We start from the raw sequence: 23,900 nt of genomic DNA, 5'->3' as shown, positions 1-23,900 counted from the left end.
TCATTCCAGAAATTCCTTAGTGCTCTCTTCCAGCCATACCCATGTCTTCCACCATAACTGACAATCTGATTTCTTTGACTGGGGCTATTTGGCCTACTCTAGACTTTCAACGGAGCCATAAATCCTCACTTTTGTTGTATCTGACTTTTTACTAAGCATATGTTTTAAAAGAAATCCTTGTGCTGTGGCATGTACTCACAGTTCATTCTTCTAGTCACTTATTTTGATTCTATCTTGTGAATGCCCCATGGTTTATACTTCCATTCTTCTGTTAGTAGACATCTGGGTTGTTTTCCAAAGTTTGGACTTTTATAAGTAAAGCCAGGATGAACACTTTTACCCAAGGCTGTTTGTGGACATATGTTTCCATTTCACTTTGATATATTCCAAGAAGTGGAAATGCTGTGCACATTGTAAATGTACATGTGCTTTTTTAATAGATGAATTATGTATATATAAGTTTTATTATTATGATTATTATTAACAACATATTTCATATGGATACATCATGAGTTGGCACCCTCTTTCCCCCCATACCTGCCCACATTTTGTTGCAGACAAAGTGGGGTTGCAAGTATTGTGGTTTATGTGTTGTGGAAACAGTTATTTTGGGGGGAGGGTAGAGAGGAATGTATCTGGGCATGATATCTCAACCTGTCGCTCTTATAATCTTTCTAAACCTTCTTATACAAAATTCCCTGAGCTGTAGTAGATGATTTTTAAGCCTAACTTCAGTGATGAGCACTTAGGAGCCTCTGGATCTCTGCTTTGGTAGGTGTCGAGTATCCTAAGGGTCTGTCTCCTTCACCCTGGCGCTGATTATCAGGGTCAGTCTGGAAGCAGCGCTCTTGCTCATGTCCCCAATTCCTCTGTGGTTTCAGCTGTGACTTGGCTGAAGTGCGAGGGATAGTTCATCTCCTCCAGTCTTGCTACCTTCTGAAAAAAAAGAATGGATTCTCCAATAGAGAGTGAAGTCAGCATAGTTTAAATGGGATAAGCATTATTAATTTAGGGAGAATTTGATGTAACCAAAGACTAGTGAGAGCTTGACACTGGAGAACATAATTTTTCTCCATAAGATTCTGATCTTGTTTCCAGTTCTAGATATGGATTCCTGCTGAGCTGATCGCTTATCCAGTCAGAAAGCTATTGTTACCCCCTGAGGCTGTGTGCCACCATTGCACTGGTGTGTACAGCCTGTCAAGATGTTTGCTTCTGAGTAGCTTAGACCTCTGGTTACTCAGACTATTGTTGGCCACTTTCTCCCAGTAGCTTATATAGCACTTTCCAGCACTAGACAGACTACCTGTCTGGGGATGGGCTTTCTTCTGAATTCCAGCCAGGTCTCTCCTTGCTCTGTGTCAATATCATATGGTGTCTTCAGCAATAGGGTCTTAGCTTTTGCCTCATGTGAATAATCAAGTGCTTTGACAGAAAACTGTCTTCATTTGGAAACCTCATAGGTTTCTCTGATCAACAGCTCAATGTGGGCAGCAACCAAACTTTAGTACTGGGAGTTAAAGGCCAGAGACAGAAAAATAAATCTTTTAAGCTTAGGCTTCATCCCACGTTCATGAGGGCCCTACTTTTCAGGTGCTCCCCCTTTCTACTTTTGAGCATTATATCTTTTATGCTACCTACAAGAATAAAGGGTTCTCTGGTATCAGCACATTTTGGATTTAATTTTGTGTTTGTTTTTACCCCTCTCCTTCCCCTCCCCCAAACCCTCTCATCCCTATTGTCTGGGCCTTGAGTTGCCTATCAGATATGTCAGCCACTCCAGCAGGTCCAGGTTAGGAACTGCAGATAAGTGACACCATACAACATTTGTCTTTCTGTGATTGTGTGAATTTGCTGAGTATAATCCAAGGCTGTCCATTTTTTTGAAATGTAATTTTTTTCTTACTGCTGAGTAAATTTCCATTGTATAAATGTACCACAACTTCATTATCCATTCATCCAATAATGGGCATCTGGGTTGATTCCAGTTCTTAGCCACAATGAATAGAGTAGCTATAAACATGGTTGAACAAATGTCTCTATATTGATGCATGGAGCATTTAGGATAAATGCCCAGTAAGGGAATAACTGGGTCTGTTGGTAGCTTTTTTTAGCAGTCTCCAAATTGATTTCCATAGGGGTTGTAAAGTTTACATTCCTACCAAAAAATTTAAAAAAAAAAAGATAAGTGTTCCTTTTTCCCCACATCCTTGCCAACATTTGTAGTTGTTATTAATTTTTTTAATGATTGCCATCCTTAATGGAATAAGGTGGAATCTCATGGTTATTTTAGTTTGGATTTCCTAATGAGTAGGAACTTTGAACATTTTCTTAAGTATGTGTAGCCATTTGTAATTCTTCCTCTAAGAAGTCCCTATTCAGTCTCTGCCCCATTTTTGAAGTGGATTGTTTGATTTATTTATTTTTTTTTTGAGTTCTATTGCAGATTCTAGATATTAGACTTCTATCATCAGTATAGTTGGTGAAGAGTTTCTCCCATTCAGTGGGTAATATATTGGCTCTGCTTATGGTATGTTGTCTATGCAAAAGCTCTCTAGCTTCAGGAGATCCAATTGGTTGAGTAATTGTTTAATTTTATGGGCTACTGGGGTTTTGTTCAGGAAGTCTTTCCTCATTACTATTGCTGCAGTCAGGATTGCATCGCTGCTAGAAATCACTCAACCAAGAGCAGCTTATGGGAAAAAAGAGGTATATTTGGGCTTACAGATTTGAGGGTGAAGCTCCATGATGGCAGAGGAAAATGATAGTATGAGCAGAGGGTGAACATCACTTTCTGGCCAACATCAGGTGGACAATAGGAACAGAAGAGTGTGCCAAACACTGGAAAGAGAGAGCCAGCTGTAACACCTAACACCCATAAGCCCGTCCCCAACAACACACTAATAACCAAATCTCCATCAGTTGGGAACTCAGCATTCAGAACACCTAAATTTATGGGGGTCACCAGAATCAAACCAGCACATTCCAACACTGGCTCCCATAAACTGATCACTATGCATGATATAAAATGCAACGCATTCATCCAATTTTAAAACTCCCCATATATTTTATCAGTTCCAGTGATGTTCATATATCCCCATAGTCTACGAACTTTTAACTGAGCCATAATACCAAAACATCCTCCCAAAAAATCCATAATGGCACAGAATAAACATTCACACTTCAAAAGACACCATTGGGGATAGCAAAGAAATATTCAACCAATAGAAGATTTAAACATGGCAAACATAAAACTCTGTAGCTACAAGTCCAACAACTCTAGTCAATGACAAGTCTCCAAGTCCAATAATTCTAACCAGCAATAAATCTCTGGAGTTCCAATTCTGCCCCTCCAGCTAGGCTACTCACAGTCTTGGAAAACTTCATCCAGGGTCAGCAGCAAGCCTGCATCTCTACTGGGCCTCCACTGAAACCCATAGTTCATCCTCACAGCTCCATTGGGTCTCCAAGCAGATATCCATCACACCTGCTTCACACTGACAATGGTCATTTCAAAAATACAAAACCACTTTGCAAACTTAATGACCCTCTCTTTCCTGCATTTCTTATATTCCACAACACCAGGTAGGGTGCCAATTTGTTAACCCAGGGGGGAATACAGTAGACCTTGAAGAACAGAACACTTCTTGAGCATTTGGGCCCCTTCAATACAGTCTACATTTTTCCTGTTGCTCCACTGCAAGTCAGCTAGCCAAATCTCAAAGGTTGTATTCTCTCATATAATTGCAGCTGAATAGGCAGAAGTTTCAGCCCAAAGATTTCATTTCTGGGCTATTTCCCTCTGCTCACACCAGTTCATTTCTAAGCAATGCTACCTTGCACAAATTCTCAGGACACAGCCATAACAGAAAGCTTATCACACAAACTGCTTATACCCCAGTCCAGGAAAAGCTCTTTCTCACCCTCATAAGCCAAACCTCACAGCCCATAGTTATTACTGCATTTTAACTCTGACCAGAATAGTCCATCAAGCTCTACTTACAGAATTTCAAGGTATCTCTTAGAAAAGCTTTCAAATCCTTCCACATTCCTCTTGAAAATCAACTCCAAGGGGTCAAAACCACACAGTCAGGTGTCTAGCAGCCACACCACTCTCGATACCAACTTTACTGTTGCAGGTAGGTTCCCTCTGCTGGGAGGAGCTGGGAAGTGAGGAGATCTCCTAAGGTTTTTTTTTTTTTTTTTTTTTTAATTTATACAGAAGCACAGAGAGATATAAGAGAGAAAGACAGAGAGTGGATACACCAGGGCCTCTAGCCACTGCAAATGAACTCCAGATGCATGCACTACTTTGTGCATTCGGCTTTACATGGGTACTGGGGAATCAGACTCATGTTGTTAGACTTTGCAGGAAATCAGGTTAACTGCTGAGCCATCTCTCCAGTCCACATACATCTAAGTCTTTGAGTACTCAAGCAGTACTCAATTGATCATAACTGTTTGGCCAAGGTCAGTGACTGTCATTTAAGAGCGAGTTCTAAAGAATCTGAGGTGTCACTCCAGTGGAGCAGCAGTTGGAAGGGATTCTTGGGGGAGTGTGCCAGACACTGTCCTGACCATTCAGCGAATGTACCGGGAGGAAAGCAGGGAGGCCAGGGAAGAATCTGAATAAGTAGCTAGTTTCAGCTGAAGTGCTGCCTCCATTTTCATCTCATAGAAAGATCTGGAACATCACAAGCATGGGTAAGAAAGCTGCTCCATGAGCCTAAGCATCAGCCAGTCATTTTGTAGGAAGTGACCCCCTTTACCAAGTGGGATTTGTATTTAGGAAGTAATCTTCATGCTATCTCTGGGGTGAAGTGGCTCTTAATGGGGCCTAGGGGAGTCAAGCCATTAATAGGCAATGCATAGAACCAGACTGATGGAAATGTGCCTCTGGTAATGAGGACTGGAGCAGGGCTATAAAAGTATGTACCCTATCAGTCAGTAACTAGAGGACATAAATTCTCCTTATGAAATGTTGTTCAGGCTGAAACAACCCATTACAAGAAGAAAAGAACTAAGAATGGAAAAGGCTCACCCACCAAGGACCGTATCCAATGGCTCTAGTTACCAGATATTTGACTAGGCTTTCAGTGACCCTAATGCTTGCATGGCTTCTCAGGAAGCAAAAAGCCAGCAATGACCGATTTATTAAACTTCTGTCTGGTGACCTTGTGATGTAGGGGTGGTGTGGCTGTAAGCTGATACTTTTTTTTTTTTTTTATTTTGGTACTGGCCCTATTCCCCATGATGAGTTCTTATCCTGTATCCTGTGGGCCAGGCACTGTGCAACTTGCAGCTTTGGAGACATGGCAGATGAGTTAGTCTGTGTCTGTAACCCAAGAAAAGTTCATGTGCCTCCGAAGTTCTTTTCTCCATGAGCCTAGCCTTTGAGGCAAGTGATACCTTGAGAGGGATATTTTAGCCATAACCTGAGAGAAACCTGCACCTAAAGTATCAACATCAGAGGGAGGGGCTGCAAACCTGAGTCAGATACTCCCAAATGATTGTGTGTGTGTGTGTGTGTGTGTGTGTGTACAGGTATGTGTGTATGCATGTACAGATATGTGTGTGTGCATGTATGCACATGTGTGTAGAGTTCAGAAGTCAACTTTGGATATCTTCTTCAATTGCTGTACACCTTATGTTGTGAGACAGGATCTCTTATTGAACCTTTAGCAACTCAGTTAGACTAGGTGATCTGGCCAGATAGTCCCAACAATCCCTCTGTCTCCATCTTCCCAGCGCTGGAATTATAGGTGTATACCACCATGCCTATCATTTTATATGGATGCGGGGAATCTCAACTCAAGTCCTCAGGCTTGTACCATCTCGCCAGCCCTCAAATGATCTTTTGGCCCTATGGTTTTACATTGTCATGTGTTGAGTTCAGTGCACATTAACCACTTGCTAGAAGTCAGGAGTGTCAGGACAGCTTCACATGCATCCATGGCAACTCAACACCGAGGTGCCTTTCCACAACCCTTGGAGCACTCTGTATGAACACAGCCCCCACTACAGCTCCTCCGTCTGAACCACAGTGTTGTGGAGGGCTCCACTCATTGTACTCTAAGGACCTATTGCTCCACTTCTTAGAAATCACACGGTGCTGGAATTGAGAGCTCTTGTTGCACAGTCATCATACTTGATCATTTCAATCAAGGAAGTGAGGACGTCCTCAGGAAGGCATAACTGAAGCAACAGGGCTGCAAGGTGAACGTGGAAAGCCTTTCGCTGTAAGCATGCAGCAGCCACTGTGGACACTCACCTTGATGCAAGGAAGAGCGTGCCCAGGAACGGCTGTGAGATCAAGCAACATTTGTGAGTCTCTGGTTGTTTCTTTGCGGCTCAATAACAAATGTCCACAAGTCAATATTTAGGACTGTTCTAAGAGACTGGTTTGGTAAGTTAAAATTCCTCTTTCATTTACCCCCCAAAATGAAAGCATAAGAAAGAAATCCCCAGCACTCACATACCAAGAGAGTGAGCTTTGAAGTCACAATGGTTACTCTTAAATCTCAGTCACCATCTGGGAAGCTTCCTTCTACCATCACTCATATCAATGCTGGGCGAGCGTGGTGGTCCCCAGATAATCACAGCGATCTGGCATGGCAAGCTGGCTAACTAATCTAGCACAACAGCTAAGCTCTGAGTTCAAGTGATAAACAAAGTAGAGCGAAATCAAGATTCAAATCTCTGTTCTCCACACCCACACATATGCAAATATGCATAGACATATGTGCAAACACCACAAACAAGCACAAACACCACACACATAAACACAAAAATTTCAGTTGTTCCTACCATTATGACATTGATTTTGACTACTAACATTGTCCAAACCATGTGATAATAGGGACCCAAAGAATATTTGTACCAATTCATGGTAAAATAAATAAATAAATAAATAAATAAATAGGAAGAAATGCCAAAAGATCCTTTTTTCTACCATAATCCCCAGTGGTCAGAAAAGAGAGTACTACTCTTTGTTAATGGGAACCTAGAAAGTTTCCACATCGATGCAATTGAAAAGCATCTAAAGACTTTTTTGTTTGCAATAACTTATTATTGGCATCAGAAACTCAGTCTCTGGCCCTGAAAACCTTCCCTTTCCCTCAGAGGTGGATCATAGCACATGAGGAAAGTGCTATTATATTAATAGCTCAAAAGGAGCACAGATAGGTCCTTCGGCATGCCATCCTCAGCTTACCCCTGATAATTAACCCATTGGAACAGAAGGAATCCATTTTGTTGAAAGTGGCATTTTAAAAGAACTTAGAGCTCCCAGAATGTCAGTTAAAGATATTACTGAAACCACTGAACATTGATGCATATTAAGATCAGTAGGATGAAAGAAAATCCTAGAGTGGGGCATGGTGTTTCATATCTGCAATTCCTGCACTTAGGAGACAGAGGCAGGATGATTGCAATGAGTTGGAGCCCAACATGAGCTAGAGAGTGAGCTTCATTGTCAAAAAAAGCAAAAAATAAATACATAAATTAATAAGTATTAATTTGTTCAAAATCATAGTAAAAGATATATAGCTAAAAGCACACCTGTATAAACCATTTAGGTGCTCCTAACTGATCATAGCTGAAAATAGATTTTTAATATCTAAAAATCATAGGCAAATCAGTATGATGTTAGTGACATTTAACTCTTCTGAATAAGGGGAAAGAGGCAAGGAGTAATAGTGGTGCTCCAGTTTACATGCTCACCGAAACATCCGTTATTGCAACCAGTTTGGATTTCAAGTGCTAAAACATAAATGTAGAAGAATTATGAACGTGGAAATGGGTTGTAGTTCAGTTGCCATGTCAGCATTCTCCGTTAATTCAGCCAGGAGGCTGGGGCAGAAGGATTACCATGAATTCCAGGCCAGCCTTGGTTACAGGGATTGACCTTGTCTCAAAACCAACAAATAAAAAAATCAAAAAAAAAAAAAAAAAAACAAACGCAAAGTGATAGGAAAGAAGCTCTACTTTGAAAGATTAATGGCAGTTGAGTGTCTCAACTTGGAACATGAAGCTAATGATCATCCCCTCCCTTGCAATACCTCTCAGATGCGAGAAGCCAAGTGATAATGACACTACAGGACATGACCTTTTGCAAAAGATCAAACAAAAGACAAAGTGGAAAAGTGAAGTTTGGCCAGAAATGACATGCTTACTCTGACTTTTAACACCAAGGTGGGCTATCAAGCAGGAGAGTAGAATTCTAGAGATCATTAAAGACAGCTAGGTGGAAAACAAACACGGATGGGAGCTGTTTGAACCTCCTGTCCTCTGATCTGCCAGACACCTCATGAAGTGAGGAAGGTTTCAGTGTAACCCCAGGTGTATGCTTCAGGTGACTTTGTCTTCACAGGGCTATCTCACTCCTGCAAGCTTTCTCTCACCAAGACAGAAGTAATTTAAAAAGAACTCTTGAAGTAGTTCAGCAACTTTTTTGTACTGGTACAGATAAATTTGTGCTAACTGAAGTCATCATCATTCCAACAAACCAAACCAAACCATGGAAAATAACAATCCCAACAAATGAAACCAGTGTGAAGCCACTCAGCTCTGTGGTACTGGATTAATTGTGTTGTTCTTTGAGAATTTAAAGCATTTAATCATGTAGAGATGCCTTCTCTGGTTCAAATTCAGGGGTACTTTGCAGGTTTATTTAGACCCCCAGGGCCCCTTCATTGTTTGATAGGTACAATGAAAACCCTGCTAAGAATAAGGAATTAAAATTAATGTCAAAGTGAATAAAGGAGCCAAAAAGGTCAAAATTTATTCCTAGGGACAGAAGAATATGCCTGCCTATGGAAAAAGACCATGGAAATCAACATTAAATATAGAGCTTATGCTCATAAATTTGTTGAAGTGGCGAAACTGTCTGCAAGTTGCATTTCCAATGGTTCTGTATTTCACATAAATGATAAGCATAAAATGTATTGTGGTATACATCAATATGAGTCTAAGCAAGAAATAAATATCTGCTGTTTCTTGCAATTTCGTTTTGAATTATCTCTTTAATTATCTCTTCCCCCACTCAAAAAAAATATTAAAAAAAAACAAGCAGTAGGGCCTCTCAGGAGTTTCATTGTCTGGATAATAGAAGTCACCAACAGATATTAAATTTTGGCACCAAAATGAGTATAATTTTTATAGCTGAAAATAAACTTAATGCTGATATAATAAACAAGATGTGATTCTTTTCAGTTATTTCATCTTAATTTTAATGCATCAGAAATTAATTTTAGGAGTAGAATAATGTTGCCATGTTACAAGTCATTGATTAACAAACAGTAGAATTTAAGATTTCTTTATAAGGTAGGGTTAGATGCATCAAAATCCTTCAAGTTCTTCTTAAATGTTAAGTCCATCAAGAGCTCATTTGGTAGAAGGGTATACACTTCTAAGTAGAAAATGATTTGCAAAAACTACTGCGAAAGTTTACCCAACATTATCAAAGGTCCATAAGAAAGCCAATGGCAAGAAGCCTATAATAGGATTTCTTCCACCCTGCCAGGCCAAGTGATACCTATAGTCTGGCTTTCTTAGTAGGCTTAATCTTTCTCATGGCTCTCAAAGAGGAGAAAATCCTTGGGTTGGCTCTACTCCTGCTTTGGCAAGACTAACAGGCTCCATCTTGCCCTTTGTTCATATTCATTTACAGGGTTTCCAAATCTACTCAATCCAAAGTGCAAATTTCATTATTTTATTTTATTTTTTTTCCATTTTGGGCCTGGGATAATGTTAACCTTTACTTATCTCCAGACAAGCCATTAATTTGGTACCAAGTGTGCCCCATTTATCAGGTCAGTTCCCATTTTAGCTCCTCCTCTCAAGAGGAAATAAGTAAGGGAGGTAGATCACTGGCCATTCCCGCAGCCCACCTATAAGTGATCTCAAGCTCTCTCCGTCCTTTCTGCCCAGTTGAGAAAAAGCAGAGATTAGTCTGAGGTTGGTAATGGGAAGAGAAAATAAGGAAGGAGAAGAACATAAAATGCATCTGTTTCAGAAGTAGCCAAGATTCCCAACATTGGAGGAAGAAATAGAAATGTTTTCTTGATGTTTGCTTTGTTTGGTGAGATTCTGAACATACACACACAATCATACTGATACTCACCATAGTCCCCCTTGACAAACCAAAGGCTCTCAGAGAGAAATCAGATGGGAACACAGCAAAGGATGATTAACAGAAAACTGAATGTGTGTAGTATTAGACCGTCGGACAGGCGACGTGAGATGTGAATGGGTACGTTGACCCACTGCCACTGTAACTGTGGCTGCCACGGCTACTAAAATTCAAACAGATAACTTGTGTTTTTCTTTTGCAACACCATCACAGATCAATAGAATACACAGTTTCTTGGGTCAACTTTCAACATTAGTGTCTTTAGTCAGTGGATGTTGGGAAAATCAACTGAGAATTTGTTTTTGAGGGAAAAGTATAACCTATTGCAAGTACATTTGTGTATGAGAGCTCTCTCCAAAGCAATGAAATACATATATATATATATATATATGCACATATGGACAAGTGTTCACAGGTGGCAACCAGTAAGCACAAAAGGTCATAGAAGAGATATAGACTGAAAGAGAGAGAGAAAGAGTATGGGTGTGCCAAGGCCTCTAGCCACTGCAAAGGAACTCCAGATGAACTTTGTGCATCTGGCTTTATGTGGGTACTGGGGACTGAAAGTTGGGTTGCTAGGCTTTACAGGAAAATACCTTAACTGCCAAGCCATCTCTCTAGCCCACCTTTTTAAAATGTTTATCTGTTAGAGCAGCATTATTCTTCCTGATGTATCTTTTAAATCTTCTTCTTTTGTGGGCTTATGGAAGCTGGAGTTTTCCAGGGCGCTTCCTTGGGTACACATGCATTAGTCTCCACCCACAGGAGCATAGGGAGTGAAAAGCACAACCTGGAATCAGAAGGACAGATGGAAGCAAAATTGAGCCTCTCTGCTCTCAGTGCAGCCTATGCCATTTCTCACCCAAGATTTCTCTGAACAACTCAGAATGGCAGTGCATTCTAGCTTTTTACCTTAAAGAAAAAAAAAAAAAAAACTGAATTTTTTTGTGTCCACCCTTACCATGAGCATACTCTTTTAACTAAATTAACCTTTCAAATTATAGTCCCAGTGAGGTATAGGGTCACACAGGTATAGATTCACACAAGCAATTCTGCTGTCGAAAGGATGAAGTGCGCAATCCAGGCAAAATACCAACCCAAAAGGAGAGACTGAGAGACCCAAAAATTTAGAATAAATGTTTCTCTACTTCCCAGGATTTCTTCTGTGGTTTACTTTTTAGCCAGTTTCATAGCATTGCCATTGACATGCAGTAAACTGCATACCTTTTAAGTGTACAATTCAGTCAGTTTGATCCTGTGTAGTCATCCATGAAGTCATCGCTACAGTCAAAATAACACCCCAATTCTCCTCAGATCGCTTGCACCACTCTCTGAATTCTCCAACCATAAACTACATTTTTTGACAAGGAACTGTTATGGAGACCAAGCAAGATAGTTGTCTTACCAGATGGCCCCACCTCCTGGATTTGCCAGGCTGCCTCTTTGTGATAATGCCAACTGGCTTGTTCCCCTCTCGGGCTTAATCTTTCTCTCTCCCCTCCCTCTGCCTCTTCCTCCTCAGCTCCCTCTGGCCTTGAACTCTCTGCAAATCCTGTTTCAGCCTTTCTATTGAAATCTTTACTATTGGGTAAAAGGAAAGATCCCTAACATCTTTATTTTATTTATTTTTTATTTTAAAATCTCAATATTTTCATGACATGACTCTGATAGATTCATGTTAGCACCTTTGGCTATATATAGCTTCTGGGTTTCAATGTTTTATCACATTAATATCAGGTTGACCCAATTCTTTCTATTCTAGTGTCTCTAATAGATTTTAGTCATTGTTTGTTATTCCTTTTGTTTGTTTGTCTGCTTGCTTGTGATTTTCTTTAATAGTAACATGTAAAAAAAAAAAAACTACTTCAATGTGTATATTAGTTGGATTATTGTTTAGATTGTTTTAATTTGTCTCATTTTTAGAGTGATTTTTATAGCCACCCTATTCACTGCTCATGATGAAGAAGGACAGGCAATGGTTTGGAGACAATACAAGTGGATTTGAATTTGGGTGCTCTGGTTGAAAGCAGTGTGGCCCTGAATGATCTCATTTCCTTCTCTGAGTGTTAATTTCCTTGCTTGCAAAATAGTGATGGAAGTATCATCCCAAAACACCTGGAAAGTTGATTGTGTAAGTCAAAGAGGTAATATATATGTAGATGCCTTATATAAAAAATAAAGTCTTGGGCTGGAGAGATGGCTTAGCAGCTAAGTGCTTGCCTGTGAAGCCTAAGGAAGCCTAAGGACCCAGGTTTGAGGCTAGATTCCCCAGGACCCTCGTTAGCCAGATGCACAAGGGCACATATGTCTGGAGTTCATTTGCAGTGGCTGGAGGCCCTGGCGTGCCTATTCTCCCCCCCCCCCCCCGCCTCTTTCTCTGCATGTCCCTCTCAAATAAATAAAAATGAACAAAAAAAAATTTTTTAAAGAATAAAGTCTTGTTTTTTTTTTTTTGTTTTGTTTTTTGTTTTTTTTCTTTTGCAGACAGTCTTTTGAGACAAGGCGTCATCCTAAGGATTATATTACCCAGAGGGAGGAATTGAGAAAAATAACAAGCAAGTGATTTTATAAACCTGGAAAACAGACCATCATGTGCTTGGCTCCCACCAGTGTCAAAAGCTAAATGGCATTATTTCCAACACAGTCATTTCATGTTCTTCTAAAGAGGATATGCATGTCTTGATCCTAATTTGCAATTAGCTATGTCTCCCTGGGAGCCAGGACCAAACACATAAGAGGATTATAGAGCCTACAGGTCTATCTTCTCCCAAAATATCATCCACATACCACTCAAATTAGCATACTTATTTTTACTATTTATTCCCTTGAATTTTTCATTTATATTTATAAGGTGTTACTTTTGTCCTCCCTAAAATCAGAGTGTTTAATCTGAATTCTACTCCTAAAATTTTGCCTAGAAATACTGCTGCTTGTGCAAGACTGCATGCCTCACACAGGCAGGAACTGAGGCTCAAATAGGCTTCAGATATAGCATGTTCCACATGGATTTGCTATGTAAACTTAACCAAGTTTTAACCCCAGTCTGAGTTTCCACTAATTTTTTAGCCTATTGGATTAGAATTCACTTATGAATCAACAAAGTCTGTTTAAAAATTGACAAAGAATAAAACGGATTTTTAACAGCTCAGCAATTAGACTATTTGCTTCTTTCTTTTTTACTGTGCCTACAGAGATTTAGGTAGCATTCATTCTTGTAGTTTCAAATATAATTTGCCTTAACAATTAGATCATTTCAGACTTCATTTTTATCATAATACTTTTAAGCTCAAGAAATATTGGAGAGGAAGGTATGGAGCTAACCCGTAAACTCTGCCCCAACCTGTGCTTAGCCTTCCGTAGTAGGAATATTCCCAGCCGGAACTGTGTATAAAATGCAGCTGATAAGCTTTCCTCAGTGCATCAGTGTCACCCATACTGAATAATATTCTATGACCTGGATACACACAGTTCACTAATCCATTCCTCCATGGAAGGGAGTCATGGTTGCTTCCAAGTTTGAGTAATTATAAAACTAACATAATAATCTATGGACATTGGAGTTTATCTTATACATCCTGTAGGTTTTGGCACTTTTTTAATGATAAGCACTCAGTGTCAGAGTAGTTTCGTTGCTCTCGAGGTCCCCTGTAGGCTGGAGTAACCATCCAACTCAATTGTCAACTTGATTGGATCTAGAGTCACAGAGGAGACCAATCTCTGATTCTGTCTGTGAGGGAGATTTTGGATTATCTTAATTGAAGTGGGAATTAAGATCCACCTTAATTGTGGGCAGCACCATCCCATGGCCTGGGGTCTGTGAATGAAGGAAACAAAGGGAACGCTCGCATTCATTGTTGGCGGCTTCCTGAGTGCACAGTGAACTCAAGCAGTTGTCTCCCCATCCAGCCCTCTGCGGTCTCCACCATGATGGACTATTATTGCTCAGACTGGAAGCCAAGTAAACACTGACTTCCTTCAGGTGCGTCTTGTTAGGGATTTTGTCACCACATAAGGATAGGTAGCAATGCAGCTGGGGATGCAGCCAAGTTGTAGAGCGCTTGACTCACGTGTGCAAAGCCCTGGATTAGAATCCCACAAAATATACAAGCTAAAAGTCCTGTGCTTTCTACATAATCATCTCAACCTCTCCTTGACAATGACAAATTTTTCAGTTTAAGTTTCTTGGTGTCTCTGCACATCTAGCAGCTTATTTCTCTTTAGTGCTGAGTAATACTCCATTGTCTGAATATATCAGTTTATTAACCCATTCAGCTACTGGAAACATTTTGGTTGCTTCCAAGTTGAAGCAGTTATAAGAAAAGCTACTATAAACATCTGTGTACAAGATTTTGTATGCACATGAGTTTTTCAACTCCTTTGAATGAAAGCCAAGGAACACAACTGCTAAATTTCACAGTATGTATAGTGTTGTACTAACAACTGCCAAGGGTTATAGCATTTTGCATTCCCACCAGCAATGAAAAATAGTGTCCATTCTCCATGTACTCACCAGTATTTGATGTGGTCAGGGTTCTGGATTTTTCCATTCTAGTAGGTGCACGGTGGTATCTCACTGTTGACCTACTTTCATTTCCCTAATGACGTCTAGGTGATGTGGAGCTCCTTTTCCTGTGTTGCTTTGGCAATGGATGTCTTCTTTGATGGGGTGTACTTTAGGGTCTTTGGCCCACTTTTAATATACACATTGTGAAGTAAATTGTTCTTGTTATTTTGAAAAAGATTTTTTTCCTTCACATAATCCTCTCTTGATACTTATCCTTTATTTATACATGTTGCAGTCAAATTTGCATTACTGGCAGAAATCTCCCAACCAAGAGCAACTTGTTGGGGGGGGGGGTTATTTTGGCTTACAGGCAAAAGAGGAAGCTCCATGATGGCAGGGGAAAACAATGGCTTGAGCAGAGGGTGGACATCACCTCCTTGCCTATATCAGGTGGACAACAGCAATAGGGCAGTATACCAAACACTGGCAAGGGAAAACAGGCTATAATACCCATAAGTCAACCCCCAACATTACACTGCCTCCAGGAGGTGCTAATTCCCAAATCTCTGTCAGCTGGAAACCTAGCATTCTGAGCACCTATTTTTATTGGGGACAACTGCAATATTTTGCTTGTTTCTAAAGAAGGTTTTTAAAATATTTCTTTTCAAGACAGGTCTACTAACACAAGGTGTTTTAATTTTTGTCTGTGAAAGTCTTTACTTCTTTACTGTTGAAAGACAACTTCACAGAATAAGGAATTTTAGGCTGGTGATTTGTCTTTGTTTTGTTGTATAGAGATTATTTCGCTCTACATTCTTCTTGCTTGCAAAGTTCCTCAGCAGTCGTCAATGTAAATGTCATCTGTACTTCTCTATGAAGAAGCTGTTATAATTACTCTAGCTTCTTTCAAAGAGGCCTCTTGGTCCCCACAATGAATACCAATAACCCCACTAAAGAAGACCCTCAGCAGAATTGGTGCAAGAATGAGGGGGTCTAAGAGTGCAACATTAAAGTATATAAATAATAAAAATTATGCTGAGCATGGTGATGCACACCTTTAATCCCAGCACTTGTGAGGCAGAGGTAGGAGGATCTGCGTGAGTTCAGGGCCACCCTGAGACTCCATAGTGAATTCCAGGTCAGCCTGGGCTAGAGAAAGACCCTACCTCAAAAAACAAAACAAAACAAAAAAAAAGAAATAAAATAAAACAAAAATTATAAAGTATCTTTCTCTTCGATTTTCTATAGTTTGAAGTTGATATGCCCAGGACTGGCATCCCTGGCTTTTGTACTGCTTTGTTTTCTGTGAGCACCTGGGACTTGTGGTTTGGTGTTGGACATTTACTCGGGGGATAGTCTCAGTTGTTTTCTTTTATAATTCTCTTCCTTCTCTCTTTCCCCTCCTCCTGCTATTCCTGTTGCACATATTTTATACCTTTTGTAGTTGTTCCAAAGTTACTGAATATCCAGTTCTGTGTTGTTTTTTTTTTTTTTAACATTTGTTTTCTTTGCTATACAGTTTGGGAGGTTTCTAACTTACTGTTTTAAAATTCAGTACTCTTTCCTTAGACAGTTCTAGCCTACTAATAATACCATCAAAGACATGCTCATTTCTGCCATAGAGATTTTTGATCTTTAGTATCCCTGTTGGTCCTTTCTCAGAATTCACATCTCTCCTTTACATTGCCCCTCTTTTCTGGCATAATGTTTGATTTATAATCAAAACATTTAGAACATTGAACATAGTTGTTTTAAGTTTTCTAATAAACCCCTCTTTCCACCATTTCTGGTTAGGATATTTGTTCTTTTTATGCACACTGTGATTTTAGGTTTTAGTCTGCCCTGTGTTCGTTGTTTGTTTTGCTTTGCTTTGTTTGTTTGTTGCTTGTTTGTTTGTTTGTTTGTTTGTTGTAGTCAAAAATGGCATTCTGGGTAAAAAAGAACTGCTGTCAATTGGTCTTCAGTAATACTGCTGCAGTAAGAGAATGGGAAGGGACTGCATTCCATAAATTTATGATTCCGTTTCAGATCTTTGTAAATTTATTTATTTGCAGTGAAGGAGAGAAAGAGAATGACAGGGGCGTGCCAGGGCCCCTTGCTACTGTAAAGGAACTCCAAACACATGCCACTCTGTACTTCTGGGTTTACATGGATACTAGGGGACCAAACCCAGGTCGTCAGTCTTTGCAAACAAGTGTCTTTAATTGCTGAGCCAATTTCTTCAGCCCTCCTCCCCATTTGAGTCCTTTAACAAACATGTGCCTTTGGACTCTGAAGTTCCCAGCTTTGTTCACCCTACCCCACCCCCAAACACACTGTGATGCAAGAATGGCTACAGTGGTCTGTAGTAGAGTGTGCCCTCTCCCATGGGGAAGTTTGAAGCTGGCTGGAATTGTCTATTTCCCTACCCACACATCAGTAAAATGGTGATAGACCCCCTCCAGGTCAGGTTCTGGTCAATTAGTTTTTCCCTAGAGCCAGCAATTAATATAGTACTTGGACATCATTCAACATGGCTCTCTTTTTCCCCTTTTCCTCTAGAGAACCACTGGAGGATTTTCCTCCAGGATTTACTTTGAGAATCTGACTAAGGTCCTTGAGGTAAAATTCAAAAAAGTATAAGAACCCCCCTGTATCAGGACTCCTCTGGAGTTTACAGTTCTCAGATTTGTCCACACTGAGACTCCATCAAATCCACATTTGCAGTTTCTATTCATCCCACACCATCCACGTAAATTTCTCATTCCCATGAGTGCCTCTGATCCACTTTGCTGTGGTTCTCTGTGTCTGCCAATGGTAGCTCTAGTATAGGGGCAACAGATTGCCCTATGGTTCTATTTCTCTTGTGGATTAAAGAAGGGCCGTCAATTAGTTTGTTCTGATAGAGTGAGATGTAGATATGAAAACAAGAGGTGCTCTTAGTCCTTTCTTACAAACAAGAATGTCAATTTTAAATTTGAACAACTTAATTGAACATGTCTTTATAGCCAGTCATTATGCCAAAAGCTAGATGAGCTAAATATTTAACTTTTAATTGCCACCATTTATTAATGACACAAGCCTTTTAATACAGGCCAAAAGAAGCAGACCAGTTCAGCCCAGCTGCACATGGTTTTATTTGACAGATGTTAGATAATAAAGGCCAAAGAGACGTATGGTTCAAGAAAAGAAAACTGCCAAAATGTTCCCTAGAGACATTACAGTATACAGTTACATAATGGTAATAAAATACTTGGGATAGTCACATCATTTACATTCTCAAAATCATATAGAAACATAGCAGTACCATTTTTATGCTGGCAAAAAGTATCTTAGGGCTTATGGACAGAGCCAACAACAGCTAGCTTTCCCACCAGATCATAAAGTATGTGGCTTCAGAAAGGTCCTGACATAATTTCATAAATCCTGTAGTTAAGTAAAAGTCAAGTGCCCCTTTTCAAAACGTGGAAGCAGTTCCATCTAGTTTGGGGCTATAAGGTAAACAAAAAGCTTTGTGTTTCTCTAAGGTTCTCTAAGACCATCAATATCAGAATCACTTAAGGCCTTAATGAAAATCATATTGGTTATTTTTTCTTGTTGCCATGACAGAACACCTCACAGAAACAACTTAACAGGGGAAGGATTTACTTTGGCTCATAGTTTGAGAGGATACCATCCATCACTGCAGCAGGAACACAAGGCAGCACAAAGCTCAGGGAGGAACTGGGCCAGGTTCTAACCCTTATGGCATGTCCCTATGACCCTATGTCTGCCAGCTAAGCTCCACATTCAGAAGGTTCCAGGGCATTCCAAAGTGGTACCACCATCTGGAGACCAAGTATTCAAACACATGAGCTTGTGAGTGCAACATTTCACATCAAAATCATAACAAAAATGCATATCCCCGAGGCCCCAACATAAACTACTTAAACAGTACCTCTGAGATGGGACATCGGAATTAGCTATAATATTGCTGTTTAATGATGGCTAACCCAACATGAGAGTTGAGAACCTTGATTTGCGTGGTCAATATCTATCTCCCTCAAACAATATATGGGAGTGTGACCTGTGGCTTATTCCCTGTAGCCATATTTAGAACATGGATAGCACTTTAAATAGCTCAAATATGGCTGAGTCAGGCTTTGGGGGTAATCCTATTTGTTATCTGCTAAGCAATGAAACAAGTTGCCACAGGGTCAATTTGATTTGAGTTATTCAGTTGACCAGAACAAGCCACCAATCAATGAGTGGCCTGATTATTTAGGGCCTTATGAATAACAGAAGCAGAAGAGCTGGGTAATGCAATGTCCAGGATTGACGTGTAGCAATTAATATGAGTAACTTTGCAAAGACAGTCACCTGAAAATATGACCTGACAAACTGCTATCTTCAGTCTAACTGTGCCCCCTGGGCTGCAAAGACCAGAGAATTTTGTTACAAAACTGCTTCTTTGTCACATTTTGTCAATTCTTTTCAGCTATCAGACATCAACATATTTTCCTTCTTATTGTTCATAATATAGATGTATTTTAACATCCAGAGAGATATTTTGAAACTTAGTTTTTATGTTATATTTTAGGGCGAGAAACCATATCTAATACCTTAAGAAGTTATATAAAAATTAACATTATTTTTATCTTACTCTGATCAAGTTATAATATCTATATTTTAGGGTTTCAGTGAGTTTGTCATTTACTAAGGAATGGAAACTCTTATAGGTCAATAATCTCACTATGAAACATCATGTGATTTTTTTTTAAACTTTTATTTATTTGCACGTGTATATATATGCAGGTGTGGTGTGTGTGTGTGTGTGTGTGTGTGTGTGTGTGTGTGTGTTGACATGAAAAGTTCTCTTGCTTCTGAAAAAGAATGCAAGACACAGTGTTAGTGCTGGGGAATTGAACTCAGGCCAGAAAACTTTGCAAGCAAGTACCTTTAATCACTAAACCATCTCCTCAGCCCTCATATGTTATTTTTAAACTTTTCTTCCCCATGTGGAAGATGACCGTGATGTTCCCAGAAGACTACATTGCATGTTTGTCTAGACATGCAATAATTAGCAAAAGGGCAGAAATTAAGTTTGAGCAGGAGACTGACTAATGTGTCCAAAACCTCCTTGAAATCATACACACTTTATTCTCATAATTGGTGTAGGTGCTAAAATAAGGAGGGAGATCAGAGGACAGCTATGAATGTAACCCCACACATTTGGAGATGGCAACACCATGTAGCAATTCAAAACGTTGCGCTTTCCTGATTACCATAGCCTAGGCCCAGAATTGGCAGACACTCTGGATTCTAACTACTTATCTCTACCATTGCAACACAGAAGCACACACATGCACTATATGGACAAAAATGTGTCACGGAATTCAAATTAGACGCTATGGATGCTAAAATTTGAATTTCCTATAAAAAATTTACATTCCAAGAAATATTCTTCTTGGTTTTATTTTTAAACTACTTAGAAAGGCAAGATGCTTCTTTGCTTGAGAGTCATAAAAATAGAATGCAGGCTGTACTTGGCCTATAGACTCTATCGTTCTCCAACCCCTGCCTTAGAATAATGGAATCAAGGATTCAAGCATTGACCCTAGATGCTCCATTTATAAGAGACTATTCTTAATATCATCTAACAACTATCTGACACCAATAGAGAACAGGAAAATGAACTTTAAATCATCTGAACTATTTTAGAAACAAGTTTTATGCTTGTCATGTGTGTCTGTGTTTGTGTTGAATGGTGAATGGTGAATGGGTTCCAGTAAGGAAATACCCATAGTAATTGGCTAATATTACAGGCAATGACCTCAATAAGACTAAGAAGTTGCTCATAATATTGATTCTCATAAAATTTCTCAGCAGAAGACGGGCATTAATCATTTTTCTTCTCAACAATTAAGTGTAGGTAAAATAAAGTTAGCTATTAAGTATCAACATCCCAAAGGTATAGTAAGCTAATACCAGAAGCATCTCATCTGCAGAGATGTGGCAACTATAAGAAATCATTAATGCAGTGGTATCCTTTTATCCTGATGAAGACTAACAAAATTCTACAACTGAATTTTACGTCCACCTGAACATGAGGTCAGGGAGCTCAATGAACAATTTGCAAGAACAAATAACTCCAAATTAGTCTCACTTGCTTAATTGTCAAACAGCTCCATGCCAATATTTTCTTTGAAAAAGAAAGAAAATGAAAGGGATGTAAGGAAGTGGGGACAAGAGACAGTGATGGGAGGGAATTATGATGGAAATACTTTATGTGTATATATAAAAAGAGTGAATTAATAGCTTAAAGGAAGAAAGTGTAATTTTGAACAAATACAGGATGCACTGAATATATTCCATAAATTAAAAGACTGTTCATTACTTCTGTTTTTTTCATGTTAGGTCTACTCTGCTTGAGAAAAGAGTGACCCAGGCAATCAGGTAAGGGCTGGCTTCTTCTGCAGATTTGAAGTACATTGGTCAGAATTTCTGCTATAAAGGTACTAATGGTGGGTTACTTCCTTTCTGCATTTTACACTTCTTGAGTCATAAATGTCTCTGTTTCTTCTTCAAGAGTATTTTCCTGTGGATTCTGCTTGGTGAAGAAACTGATCCTTTGTGCCTTTGGGTCATATTTGCAAGAAAAAACTGAAGTGTAGTAGAGGTGATTCTGTGATTGGATATCAGCATTACTGTGTGTCTATTTGATTTCACGTTCTTCTACTACTATTGCTCTGGTTTTATGGCAAGATGTTTTATTTCCTCAAAACATCAGTTTCTTCTAAGGTATTTTTTTAAATTTAATTTATTTATTTGAGATAGTGAGAGAGAAAGAGACAGACAGAATGGGTATGCCAGGACCTCCAGCCACTGCAAACGAACCACAGATGCATGCACCCCCTTGTGCATCTGGCTTACATGGGTCCTGGGGAATGAAACAGAGGTCCTTTGGCTTTAAAGGCAAATGCCTTAGCTGCTAAGCCATCTCTCCAACCCTCTCCTAAGGTATTTTCTAAAAGATATTAGAAATATTTTCATATAAATAGTTCTTTGGGTATGCACCTGGGAGTGAAAGTAGTCAATTTTATTTGAACTCCATAACTTCTTTTTTTTTTTTTAATTTTATGAGAGAGAAAGAACTGGTGAGGCAGGGCCTCCAACCACTGCACTCGAACTCCAGACATGCGTGCCATCTTGTGAGCTTGTGTCACCCTGTGCGTCTGGCTTACGTGGGATCTGGAGAGTCAAACATGAGTCCATAGGCTTTGCAGGCAAGTACCTTAACTGTGAAGCCATCTCTCCAGCCTGTCAAGTCCATAACCTCTGAATGGACAAAATGACATGCCACAGCCACAGGGCCACATTAAACCTATCTACACAACCTCAGTAAAATTCTAGGAAAAGAGATTATATTTGTTTTCCATCTGTGTAAAAGTTGTAGTATTAAAATAGGATCCAAATTCAACCAAATAATTATTTCTGTCAAATAATTTATTCTAGAGTTTTCCTTGTTAGTGTGTTTCAATATCTAGACATGTGGCGATGAAATACTTAGAAGCTAACCAGCCATTTTCAAGCCCTATTCACAGGAAGCCTATTTAAAAAGCCTTTCCTCCTCCTCTTAGGATTCGCAGTGTTGTTGCAGTCGAATCGTGAAGACCACGAACTCCGAATCATTGTTACTGATAGACAGTTCTTGTTAACGGCAATTTCATTGATTAGAGCTTTTTTATTTGCTGTGGCTCTGTTTGTTTTCATGGTTGTGTTTTTCATGTTTTCAATACATTCCATTTTTCTGTTTCTTTTCAATGTTTTAATCCAATTACAAGCCCTGTAAATAAGGGCTTGCCACATCTCCAGCGAGTGCACTGAACTGTAGTGGAAGCGGTTTCTGATTAGAGACAGGCTAATGTTCACAGGACAAGAGGAACAACGTGCAGTGAACTGAGCAAAGAATAATGGAAAATACCTTGTTAGGTGACATATGGCACTTATTCAGAGCACAGATGGGAATGGAAAAGTGACTTAACCCTAACATACATCTGCAGTTTCTGATGGTGGTTCTAAGTGGAGTCTAGAAGATCAGCTTGGTTCCGAGAGGAAAATATTTTGTACATTTTCTTGTTCAAGAGTTTCATTAATATTAAGATTACCCTCTCTAACTGAGAGGCTGACAAAAAGAAATTTAGATTCTCTAAATCCCCACAGTTTTGATAACAAGGCCAAAAACCAAAGCCATTAAGCAGGAATGGCTCTGGGATTTTTTTTTTTTAATTTGTCATCCTTTTCTCTCCTTCCTTGTCCCCTTTTACTCTACCCCTTTCTAGAAGTTCTCCCTTCATGGTCTCCTAACCTCACAAAAGAAAAATAAAAGCATATACTTAATGACCTTGAGATAGTTATGCTATAAACATTTCATATGGCCTACAAGATACAACTTGGGAACATGTGCTGATGATGCAGTATTCTGACTCTTCTGGAAGGAGCCAGCAGATGAACAAACATACCGGAAATCACAGCACTTTGACAGATTTCTGAAAGTTTTGGGATCATACACCTCAAGGCCAGTGAGGAAACCAAGGAGTTTGAAGCCCAGTCACTACCAGCATGTGGGTGATAAGCGTGGGGTATAGAAATCCCTTCCCAAGTGTAAAAGCACTGGTAATACACAGCTTTAAAAATCAAACTTAAGGGCTGGAGAGATGGCTTAGCAGTTAAGCGCTTGCCTGTGAAGCCTAAGGACCCCGGTTTGAGGCTCGGTTCCCCAGGTCCCACGTTAGCCAGATGCACAACGGGGTGCACGCGTCTGGAGTTCGTTTGCAAAGGCTGGAAGCCCTGGTGCGCCCATTCTCTCTCTCTCCCTCTATCTGTCTTTCTCTCTGTGTCTGTCACTCTCAAATAAATAAATAAATAAATCAAACATAAAGGGCTGAAGAGATGGCTTAGTGATCAAATGGCTTGCGGTGCAAGCAGGAGGACGTGAGTTCAGCTCACCAGAGCCCATGGGTAAGGCTGGGCATGGTGGCACACGCCTGCGTTACTAGTGTTAGGGAGACAGAGACAGAAGAAACCCCAGGACTTGTCGGCTAGCTATCCTAGCTGGATTACAGTCTTGGGTTCCATGAGTGACCCTGACTTATGAAAAAAATAAGAAGATGGCTCAGTAGTTAAGAGCACTTTCTTGCAAAGCCTTCAGCTTGAGCTCTTCTCCCCATCACCCATGTTAAAGCCACTCCAGAAAAAGTGGTGCATCCTTCTGGCATTGGCTTGTAGTGGCAAGAAACCCTTGTG

General features: G+C 39.7%; 1 protein-coding gene across 1 annotated transcript in view; it reads left to right on the top strand.

The window, feature by feature from the left end:
* Celf2 (CUGBP Elav-like family member 2) overlaps positions 1 to 23,900 on the top strand; it is an 897,461-nt gene that overhangs the window by 196,701 nt on the left and 676,860 nt on the right. The window contains exon 2 of the mRNA XM_004662381.2: positions 21,012 to 21,050. The gene's annotated coding sequence lies outside the window, so the exon portion shown is untranslated. The remainder of the gene's footprint in view (positions 1 to 21,011; positions 21,051 to 23,900) is intronic.

This window comes from Jaculus jaculus, chromosome 15 (assembly GCF_020740685.1).
Source record: "Jaculus jaculus isolate mJacJac1 chromosome 15, mJacJac1.mat.Y.cur, whole genome shotgun sequence".
Classification (NCBI taxonomy): Eukaryota; Metazoa; Chordata; class Mammalia; order Rodentia; family Dipodidae; genus Jaculus; species Jaculus jaculus.
The sequence above is the reverse complement of the archived record's forward strand: the minus strand, read 5'-3'. Positions and strand labels throughout refer to the sequence as shown.